General features: G+C 34.5%; 1 non-coding gene across 1 annotated transcript; it reads right to left on the bottom strand.

Annotated features, from left to right (window-relative positions):
* Positions 1 to 170: 170 nt before the first annotated feature.
* On the bottom strand, positions 171 to 310 carry LOC111436695. The gene has a single exon (XR_002709308.1). It is a non-coding gene; the product is annotated as a small nucleolar RNA Z247 (small nucleolar RNA).
* Between the last annotated feature and the right edge of the window lie 13,434 nt (positions 311 to 13,744).

Genomic DNA, 13,744 nt, shown 5'->3' with positions numbered 1-13,744 from the left:
CTTGAGAACGACCATGATCACGATCCCTACGCCCATGATTCTTCTGCTGACCACCACGACTAGCATAATTGACAGAAGATCCAAGATTTAACTGAAGTTCAGCACGACCAGTATAATTGGCCGAAGATCCCAGATTTAACTGAAGTTCAGCCTGGTGTTGTAGTTGGCGAGCTTCATACGTCATTAGATGTGCAAACACATCATCAAGCGTGAGGGCTTCACTCTTGGTAGTCATTGAGGTGACGAAGGGATCATAGTCAGGGCCAAGACCAGCGAGAAGATACGCGATCACATCATCATCCTACAAGGCTGAGCCCCAGCGGCGGCCAACTCGGTGGCTAGCCCTTTGATCTTGCAACAATAATTAACAGCAGATTGATCTCGTTTCTTGGACGTAGTGAGCTCAACACGAATCTGAGTAGTACGAGCACGAGTTGACGATGAAAACATCCGCTGTAGGGTATCCCACGCCTCCTTGGACGTAGTAGCGGCAACCACATCATGAAGAATCTCCTCAGACATGGAGGAGAGAAGGCCGACCTGTTGATCCTGATCATACCATTAATTATAGGTCTGATTAGAGACCAGCTCAGTACCAGCAATAGTTGAGGAAGGGGCCAGCTTGGCAGGTGCGGCATTGGTGCCATCGAGGTAGCCCATAAGCTTCGTACTCCGTAGGTAGGGGAGGAGCTGGGTCATATGATGAAGTTGTTTTTTGTTAGACGAATTGTGACAACATGGTGTAGAGGGATTGGGCCAAAAGTCGCCATGGTAGTTGAGACGGTGTTGGAGATGGTGGATGGAGGAGGAAGAAGACATGGTAGACATTTAAAAAATAAACCTTGGCTCTGATACCATGTTAGATTGAATGGCACAATGACCTATATGGGTCACGACCTCATGTATTTATAGATGTGTATAATGAAGATTACATTCTAAATCTATGATTTGGTAACAAACCCTTCAAATCATAGATTTGGTAACAAACTAGTAAATCCTAGATTATCTTAGTATATACAGATATGATCTATTTTACGTTTAACAGTAACATCTTTAAGGCATAGTGTTCCTCCCATTGAGTCATGGCAATGGTGGTCAAACAAACTAAAATTTCAGTATGCATATTTAAGAATTTAAAGATAATACATAAATTTAAGATTAAGAGAGATATCAAATTCTTTTAGTTTAACAAAATGTTTGGCAATAGATTAAAACAACATTTTAATCGACTTTTAGCGGACAATACATGCTTTATACTCGATGAGCCATGTTGATTCAATATATTCTATTTGTTTCTTATTTTTTATTGTCATTATCATAAATCAACATATTATTGATAATGAATATTCTCAATTAGCTATAGGTGTATATTTAAACTTTAACTGGAAAAAAAAAATATCATAAACTTTAACTGGAAAAAAAAATATCACAAGACTTTTTTTTGGACTAGAATCATAATTAATTATTTTAACATCTAAAAGTATTCAATTAAAAAATAATTTATATCCCAGATTTAATGAGAAAGATGTTGCTTATACAGTCTTCCTTCTCTTTTATCTTTAATTTGTTCTAATTATTTAGATTTGTTTTATTTTTTATTTTTTAAAAATTAAATACCAAAAATATTTTACTTGAAAATATAGATCATTGTAAATTAGATAAATAATTCTTTAGAAGTTCAAACCTGAATATGATGTCATTGGCTCACCTAGGTTGACTTGAATGTTACTTTAAAGAATTAGTTAAGTAAATCAGTGACAACCACTTAAGCTAATGAGGTAAGTAACCTTGGGGCTCCAACATACACCATAATATTTTTTATATTATGCTTGTGTGCTTTATGCATTGAAATGTGACGTTTTATTATGTATACAATGTCATGTCAATTATATCATGTTAGGAATAAAATGAAATGCTATGTAAGAATAGAATTGAAAAATGATGTACTATGTGATGTTTACTAGGTATACATAGTGCATGTATGGAATATGTCATGGATGAAATGAGAAAAGGAATGACGTTAATACTATGTTTTAAATGTAAATCATGGGCAATTCATGCATGTATGTGTGTCATGTGCATCGGGATACTTTCCCGTTATGTTATGTTAATACGGATGTGTACCTAAGATATATATGTTTTCCATGATATCATGGGGGTCTTTCCTTTTCGGTGGCGTTTGGCGACGTGTAACCCATTAAGCCTGAACATGTCAGGCCCAGGGGTACATATATGAACCCACTTTGCCCCAAACTGAAAATAGTCCAAGCACATGTGACGATTTTAAGATAGGTCTCAATCATGTTATGTGTATGATTGCATTGCTAAACCCAACCGTCGGATGATTTACTGAGTATTTCGTAAAATACTCAAGCCACATGCTTCCCTTATACTTTCCACATAAAGGTAAAGCTCCACGCTCGGATGACGGTGAACGCTGAAAATATCATGGAACTCAAAATAGGGCATGATAGAGCAGTAGAACGAATTGAATTTTATTTAGTAGTTGAGAAGTGTTTTAAATGCAATTTTTTTATATTTAAAAAATATGTTAGGTTTAATTTATTGTTTTAAATTAAATATATAAGTCCACAAATTTATTTTAAAATTATTTATTATGAACTTTAGACTTTGAGATTAAAGCATGTCTGTGTAACACCACTAATTTTGGCTAAGAAAATAGGGCGTTTCATATACTATTCTTCAAACAACATCTTCCATGCAAGTCATATGAGGCACACGTCTAGCAACATTCACCTTTATTGTGACACATACATATGCTGCAGGTTAGCTCAGTTAGGCAACAGGGCTTAGGGGTGGTGGAGAGTTTACACCATTCCTCCCTCTAAGTTTTGAACTATTTCAAATATGGGAGTGTGAACATGCTTTAGGCAAACAATCATATGCTGTCATAAAGCATCGTATGGTCTTCGATTGACACAAAATCTTGTGAGCTTTTATATTTCATATAGATGGATTTATTTCCAAAACTATGTACCCAAATTCTCTCTCACTCAAGCTTTAGAGGTTAATGCTCAGGGCCTGCCTTAGTCTTGAAAAAGCCTATTTTTGATAATTATGTCAAAATCATTGCATTTGTGTTGCCTATTTCTTAGCTTGTCTTTCTTTGGTGCGTCCATCACTTGATGGATTGTCTATTTTGGTTGTTGCATGGTCTGATTGGTATCACTCGAGGATTTGTCACTTTACTTGTTGTTACGCAAGGGTCACACTGCTTGAAACCTTACCTCTCCAACTCCGTTCACTTCTCCCCCTCGATTTCTTCAAGAAACTTAAAAACAGAGTCAAAAGGAAAAGGAAGGGATTGATTTCTTACCTTCTTGTGGATTGTACGATAAAATTATCCTCCAAAGTTCATCAAGAATTGATTTCCTCCCGGAGCTCAACCTAGAAAAAGCGTATTGGCTAGCCATTTCTAAGGGTTTCCCGGGAATCGCTTCTTCATTATTCCCTCTAGCTAATTCAATTGGTTTGGGGGAAAGTCTTCAAGTGTGTGACCTTAATTTAGAGAAATTTTCTTTAATCAGCAAATCACCCGAAACCACCAAATTAAACTTTTTTTGGCAGCTTGATCTAGGGCGTTTTTGATTTCTTATCAAAATTACTCATCTCAATCCTCGTAAACAACAGGAATGCTCAATTTGAAGAAAAATCGACTCTACATAGGAATTCGATACTTACCCCCAATTTGAACTGAAAATTGACTTTCTTCGATTACATACGTTCTTGAGGTTAATTCTTTTCGTGGTCTGCAACAAGAATGTTTCTTGAAGGTGAAAAATCGAACGGGATTGGCCTTGCTCGATGAATTTGTGTGTATGGTCGGATTAGGTTTTCAATCTTTCTTTGAACTTTTTCAATGGTCATTCGTACTAGGGAATGGGTTCTTGGCTCATTCAGTGCTTCGCTCCTTTGTAGAACTTGTGGGTAATCTTGTTTAGATGGCTTAGGAACAATTTTGAAGGGAAATGGTGGAGAATTTCTCTCAAATTTTGATAAAACTCAAGAGTAGAAACAAAAAAACTAAATGGCTATAACTCACCGGAGCTCATCAAGAATTGTTTTCCTCACCGGAGCTCAACCTAGAAAAAGCTTATTGGCTAGCCATTTCTAAGGGTTTTCCGGGAATCCCTTCTTTATATTACCTCTAGCTAACTGAATTGGTTTGGGGGAAAGTTTTCAAGTGTGTGACCTGAATTTGGAGAAATTTTCTTTGGTCAGCAAATCACCCAAAAACACCAAATTAAACTTTCTTTGGCAGCTTAATCTACGACATTTTCGATTTCTTATCAAAATTACTCATCTCAATCTTCATAAGCTAAAGGAATTCTCAATTTGAAGAAAAATAGACCGTAGATAGGAATTTGATACTTACCCCCAATTTGAACCGAAAATTGACTTTCTTCGATTACACACGTTCTTGAGGTTAATTCTCTTCGTCGTCTGCAACAAGAATGTTTCTTGAAGGTGAAAAAATCGAATGGGATTGGCCTTGCTCGATGAATTTGTGTGTATGGTCGGATTAGATTTTCAATCTTTCTTTGAACTACTTAAATGGTCATTCGTACTGGGGAATGGGTTCTAGGCTCATTCAGCGCCCCGTTCCTTTGTAGAACTTGTGAGTAATCTTGTTTAGATGGCTTAGAAAAAAGTTTGAAGGGAAATGGTGGAGAATTTCTCTCGAATTGGGATAAAAATCGAGAGTAAACAACCAAAAAACTAAATAGCTATAACTCACGATTCAAATGATGCCAAAATACACCATCTTTTAGCTTCCGTCGTCAAGCATTTTGATATATGGCTTTGCAGACTTAACATGTGCTTCACAACCAAAGATTTTTAGATTCTTGAAGTGAGGTGTCTTACCGATCTATGTTTTGTAGGGGATGTAAGTGTCCAACGCCTTCATCGGTAAATAGTTTAGAAGATGAACTGCGTCCTATTGCCTCGCCCCAGAAAATTATCAAGACTTGCATGCTCTTGAGTAAGCTTCTTGTAGTGTTCAATATGGCGCGACTTCTTCGCTCGACCACACCATTTTATTGTGGATTGTATAGTAAAGCGAGTTGGTGCTTGGTGCCTTCCTCTTCGCAAAATTTTGAGAAGTTATAGTTTAAGAATTCCTCACCTTGGTCGATGTGCAAGGTTTTTAGCTTGTGATAAACCTATTTTCAACGGGTCTTTTGAACTTTTTGAACGAACGTAATGCCTCTCTTTTTTCTCTGAGCACGTACACTCACATCCAACAACTATAATCATGAACAAGAGAATATACTTATTGCCAAAAATCGACGATGAAGTGGTTGGGCTAAATAAATCTGCATGAACCAGTTGCAGTGGTTGCTCAGCACGGAAACTAGTTTGAGCTAGTAATGATAGTCTTGCTTGTTTGGAGACTAGTAAACTTTCACATAGTTGGTTCGGGTGTATAATTTTAGGTAGCCCCGTAACAATCAAAATAAGGGTAAAAGTAATGTAAGGAAGTTTAAGTAGCTCAATAAAGTCTAAAGGATCTAAGGAAAGGATTGGAGGATTTCAAGAAAGGACAAGGTATTTAGAGAAGGATTGAAAAGGAAAAGGTAAGCATAAAGGATGAAAACGTAGTTATTCTATTTTTTTTAAGGAACTTTATGAATTTTCTATTCTTAAGGAGGAGAAATTCAAGGGTTGAAAAGTACCCATAAAGGATGAAATTTTGTTAGAATAAGCTTATAATTTTTGGACAAAGACTAATAAAATATTTTTTAAAAATGAGAAATTACAAAAGTACTTCTGAACTTTGAGATAATTACGCAAATACCACATATCACAAAATTAGATATGCAGCCTGAGGAGTGATAAGAAAATCCTTGAATCTGCATTTTTAAATTATAGATCTAAACTAAATTTGAGTTTGTTCTAGAGGAGACACATCTCATCACATTAACAAAAAAGAATTCAAATTGGAGGTCGGTAGCTCGGTGATAGAAGAGATATTTTTAATGAGAAATCTAGAAAACTCAATCTCCAAATCATGACGATCCCAGAGGTTTCAGTGTCAGTTTAAGCTCCCTCTATATAGTCTGAAATATGACCTTTCATTTAGAACAAGAATTGAGTTAAGTTGAGCTCTCAAGTTCTACAATGGAACCGAGTGCGGAATGAGCCTATAACTCATTCCCCAATATGGATGACCATTGAAGAAGTTCAAAGAAAGATTGAAAATCTAATTCGAGCATACACACAAATTCATCGAGCAAGCTAATCCAATTCAATTTTTCAACCTTCAGGAAAAATTCTTGGTGAAGACCACAAAAAGAATTAACCTCAAGAACGTGTGTAATCGAAGAAAGTCAATTTCCAGTTTTAATTGGGGTAAGTATCAAATTCATATCTACGGTCTATTTTTTCTTGAAATTGAGTAATTTTGTTGAAGAAATCAAAAGCCAAAACGTGGTAGATCTAGCTGCCCAAGAAAGTTTAATTTGGTGTTTTTGGGTGATTTGCTGACCGAATACAATTTCTCTAAATTAAGGCCACACACTTAAAAGACGTTCCACCAAACTAGTTCATTTAGCTTGGGGGAATAATAGAGAAGAGATTCCCTGAAAACCCTTAGAATTGGCTCGCCAATAACATTTTTCTAGGTTGAGCTCCAGTGAGGAAAACACTTTTTGACAAACTTTGGAGGTGAAAAACGTAAGGTACAATCCACGAGAAGGTAAGAAATCAATCCCTAATTCTTCCTTGTGAATTCATTTTTAAGTTTCATGAAGAAATCGAGGGGAGATATGCCGTGAATGGAGCTGGAGAGGTGAGGTTTCAAACAGTCTGACTCGTATGTAACAACAAACAAAGTGGCAAACCCTCAAGCGATACCAATCCGACCATGCAATGATCAACATAGACAATCCATGAAGTGATCGAGAAGGACGGTAAATCATCCAACGCACCAAGGAAAGCCGAGCTTAGGAATAGGCAAGATAGATGCAACAATTTTGACATAATTATAAAAAATATAAACTTTTTCAAGGTTAAGGTAGGGCCCGAAGCATTAACCTCTAAAGCTTGAGTTTTAGAGAGAATTTGGATATGTAGTTTTGGAATTAAATCCATCTCTATGAAATATGAAAGTTCACAAAAGTTTGTTCACGGAAGACCCTAAGGGTTTGAAATGCCTCAAAATGACAACGTATGATTGTTTCCCACAATCATGTCCGCATTTGACATATTTGAAATGCCTCGAAATTTACATTAGAGGGAGACATTGTATAAACTCTCCACCACCCTAGACCCTGTTGCCAAAGTGAACTACGCTGTGGCATATGTGTGTGTCACAGTGAAGGTGAACATTGCTAGACGTGTGCCTCATGTGACTTCCATTGAAGATGTTGTTCCAAGAATAGTATTTGTAATGCACTATTTTTTTTAGCCGAAATTAGTGGTGTTACCCTAGGCATGGTTTAATCTCATATGCCTAAGTTCATAATAAATAATTTTAAAATAAATTTGTTGACTTATACATTTAATTTAAAACAATAAATTAAACATAACATAGTTTTAAAATAAAAAAAAAAATTGCATTAAAAACAACTACCAACTACTAAATAAAGTAAAATGCATTCTCCTACCCTATCATGCCCTATTCTAACTTCCATGGCCTTTTCACCATTCACCATCATCTGTACGTGGAACTTTACCTTTACCTGGAAATATAGAGGTAGCACGTGACTTTAGTATTTTATGAAATACTCAGTAAATCAACTCATAGTTGGGCTTATCAATGCAATCACACACATAATATGATTGAGACCTATCTTAAAACCGTCACATGTGCTTGGACTATTTTCAGTTCCGAGTAGGGTAGGATGTGTGGTAACTTGTTCTACTAAGTCTACTAAAATTACTATATAAGTTAGTAACTAGTTCAGCTAGCTCTAGTTTATTAGCTCACCCCCTCTTTGTGAAAAATATTATAAGTAGAAGATTAGTAGTCCCTAGCTTGTTTAGGTTGAATTAATACATGTTGGGAGCAGTGTCAGCCCTAATTATAGTTGACAAATATAGAGTCCTATAAATAGAGTAGATTACACTAAAGAAAAAGAATGTCCGAGGAGGAAGGTGGAGGAAGGTATAATAGAAGTGAGACTTCCATGATTTGGTGCGAGCTGGAGCAACCTTCATCATCTATAAATCTACATCAACGAAAAAACATATTTCAGTAAGGGAGACATTTTCTGATATCTTTGGTCATCTTTGTATATTTTCTTTATACAATAAGATATAGTTACGGTTGTATTTATTTGTTTAATGAGAAAAAGTTTAAAAGTTAAACCCTAAGACGGGAAAAACGTAAGGCTGGGAAGCATTGGTAATTCAATAAGTATATTTAAACTAATATGACTCAAGGTTAATTGAGATGCCGTGAGAAGAAACTGACTCACACAAGTTTATTAGCACATCATCAGGATGTTAGGGGAGAGTCACCACCCTATGGTACTTTCAGAAAAGAATAAACTAGCATCTCAAGATTACTGACCCAATCCACCAATCTTAATGGGATTCGATCTTGTTTTTCATGACTCTTCTCTACTATATCCCACTTATGACATCATGGTTGGAATTGTTATTAAACAACAACTAAGAGTAACATAATTAACTTGGACTCCTCTACAGAATGATTAAAGAATATATTAAACTTTTTGAAATTTGTAATTTAGTTATTACTTTGATATTTTTTTTTACAGATAAGGAATCAATCTTAGGAAAAGCATTAATATCAATTGATAAGGAATTACTACTACGGAAGTAAGATTCAGTTTAGGTTGTGATCGAATACCAAATGATAAGGAACATTTGTTTGAGATTCGAGTTACTTCACAAGCAAAATTGATCATGTCTAGCTTGAATGATTCTAAACATGCAATCCAAGCTACAAAAAATTACAAAGAAACTTGGTTATTGGCTAAAGAAAAAGGTAAAAACACTTTGCGCTAATGATAAGGATTCGATCCAAGGAAAAGTAAAATTTGAATTACCATGTCAATCATATATCTCATACTTGATTAAGATTCGAATCACTCAACAAGAAAGGTAGATCATATCATACTTGTATGATCCTAAACTACATAAAATTACAAAATAACTTAGCCCCTTTGTTAAAGAAGAGCAAAATGCACTTTTTAACTAAATTTTTCAAGTCAACTTTACAAAGACAAGATACATGACTTTAAATAAACTCAAAATTAAAACCCTTAACCATACCTGAGTTATTTTAAGAGTGGTAACTTTCATATTTTATGACATTAATTAGCCACTATGTATACTTTATAGTCGTAACAACTATGTAAATAGGCGCGAAATACGTTAAAGAAACACCATATAAGTCTAAATTATCATCCACCTAAAATTTGTAACTATCTTAGAATAAATGAATCTTAATCCTTCTTTAGTGTGACATGAATGGTAACATATTGTTATAATTTAAACAATATTTTCCTTGACGTTTATAATGTATGATTGATGTCTTGGTTCATATCAGATAGTATATACTTTACACCCTTTTCTATATACATTCACAAGCTATGAGTAGTAGAATGTTGAGTGCCTAAACAAGTATGAAGGGATAAAATTAAAATGTCCCTACTAAGTACGTAAGTTAAATTACTTAAGATCATATATGAAACCTATATAGTTATGCCTATGTGCTTGGAATAGAGCTTACAAATCTCACATTGTGACTTGTACCTTAAGTTTTGAGAAGAAACCTCAGAGTTAGAACGAAAGAACTTACGAACATGAGATGTCGCTCTAAAGTCAAGGACCACGTAAGATACGTGTGTCCCCAAGAAAGCAAAACTCAAGTCCTAAGACACTAAGACTACTAGGTTCTACTCTAACCATAACCATGTTCACATGTTTTCCTTGCTAAGATTAGATGCCCTATACATATTTCTTGTAGGATGTCGTGTCCATGCTTCTTGCAAGTTTACCTTTCCTATGTTTCTTGCAAAGATATCCTAACCATGTTCCTATTTATTTATTATTATTATTATTATTATTTATTATTATTATTATTTAGCACGATATGTACACATGTTACAGAAACCTTCTCATGTTACTTGCAAGATGTCCTACTACATTCATACCTACTTATGTTACTTGCAAGATACCCTAATTATTGACTTTTATAGTCGTTTTTTACAATTTTTTCATGTAAACATTAGTAGTTGGTAGATGTTGGGAGTGGATGTAGAGCAGGTACTATAGAGAACTACAAATTATAGCCTCTTCTACTTTGTGTTAACATTTGTCCGTTTTTTAGTCATTGTTTTACAATTCATGGAGTTATTTGGTAGCTTAAACAAGCTTTTGTTAGCACCCAAATGCTTAAACCTTTGGTTTTTTATGTTCTAATCCGATTTAGACTTCACTGATCACTTAGTTTAGCTTTTGATAGTTTCTAATTGTCTAGCCCAATAAAGGCTCTTATCTAGACATGGTATCATATCACTCAACTCACTAAAGTGCATCTGTTTATTAGGGTTAGATACGAGATCCTAGTATGAACTAGTTAGCACTTAACTATTTCCTATGCCATAAATCAATGCATCACAATTTACGAGATGTGACCTCGTTTTAGATCTAACTAGTTCACTACTAGGGATTAGTTAGCAACTTCTCTACTCGTTTCCACCCATGATATACTTGTGCCACATAAGCTAATCTAGGACCACTCCTCTATCTATACTAACTCCCAATTATTAGGGGTTGAGGGGAAATAGAATTCCATGCAAATTATGATGGTGACATCCATGTAGTCCTCAAGTCAAATATGAGGAAGTGACCCAAATACTCTTAGCAAGTCTTCTAATCATCCCTACATGGTCACAACATCCTACCGGATGAAATTGATCATTGGTCATAAAATAAAGTGTCGTATAGTGCATATTCTAAACCTTTATCACACTCATGTTTCACGTACTTGGCATGGTATCTAGCACATACCAATTAGGTACTTCGCAACATTGTTGTTTCTCGTGATCTCAAAACTACGAAGACACCAACCTCATTGTTTCTCATGGTCTTAGAATTAGATATGACAATAACCCTTTTCTTTCTCATAGTCTTAAACATGATCTCAAAACTACATAAAGTGGGGAAAATTTTATTGTTTCTCATAATTTTCAAACTACAAGATTGTTTCTCATGGTCTTATAATTACAAAAAGTGGCCAAAACCTTGTTTTTTCACAATCTCAAACATGGTCTCAAAACTACAAAGAATTACAATAATCTTGCTATTTATTAGGATAAGAAACTTGGTTTCAAAACTGGGTGACAACCTTATTCCTCATGCTATAAATGGGTTGTATGAATGAGACAAGTACAATCTCTACAACATTATACAATAATATTGAGTTCTTGAAATAACATAAAATATCATTTATTGCACATCAAAAGTACCATAAACTAGCGATGGTATGTATTTATTTAAAAATATAATTATTCTTAATGATACTTAAATATAATTATTTTTAGAAATTGAATAGTCACAACATTCTATTTGGTGGTCTCAGCTCCGAATATGGTGGTCTTGCTAAATTTGGTGGTCTTTTCTAGATATAGTTTAAAACTCTCCGCTCCACAAAATTTAAAACTCTGGCTAAATTTGGTGGTCTTTTCTAGATATAGTTTTCCCACAAACTATATATAAGGCTTCACATTATAAGAAAAATTCAAGCACCCACACCTTAGTCATTGCTGTTCTTCATCATATGTGAAACAAGTTTGTAACCTTACAACTTTAAGACACTCCAGAATACAAAGGTTTCACTTTTAAGACACTCAAGAATACAAAGGTTTTACTTTTAAGACACTCAAGAATACAAAGGTTTTACTTTTAAGACACTCAAGAATACAAAGGTTTTAAGCTCATTCACTCTTTTCTTAGTGATTGTTTGACAGTGTTGTGCAAAAGTGGTTGCCGCCACCGCTTTTGGCAATGTACCAGCGTCATAAATCTCGATCATCAATTCTCATTTCGTGCCTTTGGATAACATGACACACAAGTCGCAGCAGTTGCACCAATTGGAAGTAGCACAAAAGTACTAGTGGCTGCACCGTTTGGAAACACCCCTCAAACTTGAGGCTCTAACCTTCGAGGCTGCATTCGTTGAAAGCATTGCTCCGGAGCCTGCCCCCTAGTTAGAAGCATTGCTCAAATCCCTACTTTGCACCCATTGCAAGTAGAACTACACTAATTAGAAGCATTGCTTAAATTCCAACTTCACACCAATGGTAAGTAGCATAGAAGCCTGAGAGTAGCATTCCTAAGCATGGAAGTTTCTTTGGTTATTAACCGCCAAACTAAATGACTATTTTAAGGGCAAATTTATCATTTTTATATTTTTTTCCTTAAATGGAATGATTTTCCTACCTTTTTCACCTATTTAATTTTCTATTTTAAAATTTAATAACACCTTTTAATAAGGTAGGGTTCCACACTCTACCCTATTATGTGAGGCCATACCCAATAAATTTATCATGCCACATCCCCAATAAATTTATCATCATTTATACCTAATTAAATTTGTTTGCAAAATCTTAAAATCAAACTATTCTTAAATTAATAAAATTTATTCTAATTCTATTTTTTCATTTAGACAAGTGAATAATAATATGTTATTATGATTTCGAAAAAGCCACTATGATAAAATTGGTACACTACTATTTATTTAAAAGTCAATGGTATGACTGTAATTTAATTTTAAAGTCATTAATCTATTAAATGTATAGCAATTGAAAGAGAGGATTTCATATTCTACAATTCTTTTTCTATTTAATTTCAAATTTCTTTTCTCTACGGTCCACCGTCGTTGACCTAGTTCATTCTTCATTATAGCCACTACAACTGATACATTTATAATTGCTTTAAGCCAAAGTGTTCCTTTGCTGCTACCGACCATGGTGGTAGTGGTCAAACAAACTAAGCACCGAGCCATGTCGGTAGTGGTCAAACAAACTAAGCGTTCTATTTAAGACATCCAATAGGGTTGAATTGAAAGAGATTCTCTAAGATGATGGAATGACTTTTAATTTGAGATTCAAAGTTGAATGGTCAATCAAGAGATATAACGATTCAAAACTAATACATCAATTCTAAAGTATTCCTTTGTCGCCACGGAACCATGGTGGCAGTGGTCAAACAAACTAAGCCATGGTGGCAGTGGTCAAACAAACTAAGCCACGATGGAATTACTCTTAATTTGAGATTAAAGAGATTCTCTAAGATGTTGAAATTACTCTTAATTTGAGATTAAAGAGATTCTCTAAGATGTTGGAATTACTCTTAATTTGATATTCAAAGTTGAATGGTCAATCAAGAAATATAACGATTCAAAACTAATACATCAATTCATCTCTTCTTTTTTAATGAAAGAGAGAACAAACAAGGTGAAAGAGTGAACAAATAACGTAACTTAATCTTATTCCAAACGGGATCTCTCTTATTTTCAACATTTTTCACTGATTCAAAACTCGAAAGAATACCATACTGAGTATAGATGATTACGATTTTTATAATGGAATAGAGTACTATACTTTTCCAAAAGCACGTAAACAAACGAAATTTGGAGTCACATTTATAGTGAGTCCGAATTCAACTAACAGCCAAATAATTTATTTAAAAATTAAAAGGGTATGACTCTAATTTCATCATAAAAAAAAAAAAAAAAAAAAAAAAA

The sequence above is a fragment of the Cucurbita moschata genome, unplaced genomic scaffold, assembly GCF_002738365.1.
Source record: "Cucurbita moschata cultivar Rifu unplaced genomic scaffold, Cmos_1.0 Cmo_Scf00058, whole genome shotgun sequence".
In the NCBI taxonomy this organism is placed as follows: Eukaryota; Viridiplantae; Streptophyta; class Magnoliopsida; order Cucurbitales; family Cucurbitaceae; genus Cucurbita; species Cucurbita moschata.
Note: the sequence above shows the minus strand (reverse complement) of the source record. Positions and strands in the feature narration are given on the sequence as shown.